Genomic DNA, 2,141 nt, shown 5'->3' with positions numbered 1-2,141 from the left:
GTCTACGGGAAATTAATAAACAAGCAGATACGTAACAATAGATTGATTTATACATTGGCTTCACGCTGTTTAAATTTGTACTCTGATCAGTATTTGAATAGCCCGTGGAAGTTTTATGTATGGTGCATATTAAGTTATATGAATGACAGATAACACATAAGTATAACATAAACGACCTTGAAAAAATATTAACGCGCTAATACTTTGGATATGCACATTTCTAGTGGGTACTACAATAAGAACGCTCATATCACTGTTACAGAATATAATTCAAGAGACGCACATACGTAAATGCGTGTATGTCATAAGGATTTTCGTAAAACAAGAAGCACAAAGCTCGACAATGGGCTATCTATGCTGTGCCCACTGCAAGTATCGAAACCCACTTTTTAGCATTATAAGTCCTTGGAGCTACCGCTGAGCCACCCGAGGGGCAACAAGAAGGGCATCGTCATATATTATGATATTAAAAGCCTTGGCTAACAAGATGTGAATACTTTGGGTTTAAGAATTGCCAGAAATACCATGTTAGACTGTAGATGTCAGTGGTGTAGGAAGGAATTGCGAAATAGGGTGCTTGGTTAGATATGCAGATTTTACAATGAGAGATTGAAAGTATAATGTGCTGCTTTTAGCAGCTCAGACTAGGAAGTCTGGAGACATGTTGTTATGAATTATTATGTTTCACAGGACTGAAAAATAATCTTATAGTGATGGATGCACGGTTCATTAATTGTAGAAAGTTTAAATTCAATAACGTTAAACAATGCGAATAATTAATTAATTATCAACACCAAAGAACAATCACCTTGTATATCAATTTGCTTTTTGACTATTGTGTGTGATGAGGATAATATGTTTGTTATTTAACTTCCTTTTCTGCAATTTCTTTGTGTCACTGTCGTTTCTGATAACCTTTTTTTTTTTTTTTTGAAATATGCAGTTGAGTACATTTTGAAGGATCTTCCACTTATTCCTGAATACGTCTGTAGGTATAGAGTTTATATTTTCGTTGTCCTTTACGTCCACCAGTATATCTTGTACAACATATTTTCATATTATATTAGGTTGAAGGTAAAACGATATTTTAACATTAATTTCATCTCTGGAGTCTCAGTAATTGATACTGAAAGTAACGAATGTTTGGCAGTGTCTAATTTTCAATGTGATGGAGTCAATTATGTAAAGCATTACCAGAGTGTCTCAGTTAAGTTTTAAACGTCTCAAAAATACATTCTAAAAAAGCTAAATGTTTTTTAGTATAAGTACGTGTTATACATATAATGTTTTCATATTTACTGATCTTTTTGTACATACCGGGAGATATTGAAGGATTACGTTCGTTTCTTTTTTTACCATATGTATATTTGTACTGAATTTGGTATTGAAGAATTGAATTCGGAAAAAAAGAGAAATATTTCTTTAACTGTTTGGTGAGCTGTAAGATTTGATCATCAAGTGTATCTAACAAAAGTGAACATCATATATGAAATGAAGGATACAAAGTGACTTTAAAAGAAGGATGAAAATTATTTAAGAATCGATATAAAGCATTTATCTAACCCAGATTAGAATACAAGTTCCCGATTTATCTGCTAAACAAGCCTAAGTTTTATGAAATATTCGCTAGTAAATGTTTTCAACCACATGTACCCCCCCCCCCAGTGACACAGCAGCATGTCTGCAGACTTATACTGCTAGAAACCAGGTTTCGTTACCCGTGATGGACAGAGAACAGATAGCCCTTTGTGAGCTTTGTGCAAACATATCTATCACATGCTTGGGTTTATGAAAATTACAACAACTTAAAAATATAGATGGAGCACAGGTGCCAAGATGTTTGGCTTTTGTTTTTAAATTGATGTTTTTCTCACCTACTTTTTTATATGTGTGTCCTTCGCTTGTATGAAACTACTCCTACTCGACAGAACAGCTTAAAAATACAAAATAAAAGTAAGTTAGGAAAATACCAGCTAAATCAAATTTAGTATTGTTACGCCTCCAGTCGTTAGTTAATTTTTCCGTAAATTCGTTCCGACTAAACTTTCTTAATAAAACTGGCTTATTCTCTCGGAACACAACTTTACGATACACTTAATTTCAACAGTCGCGCTATAACAAACGCTATATCTCATGTGGTT

Source organism: Limulus polyphemus, unplaced genomic scaffold (genome assembly GCF_000517525.1).
Source record: "Limulus polyphemus unplaced genomic scaffold, Limulus_polyphemus-2.1.2 Scaffold4510, whole genome shotgun sequence".
Taxonomy (NCBI): domain Eukaryota; kingdom Metazoa; phylum Arthropoda; class Merostomata; order Xiphosura; family Limulidae; genus Limulus; species Limulus polyphemus.
This window is presented reverse-complemented; position numbering follows the sequence as displayed.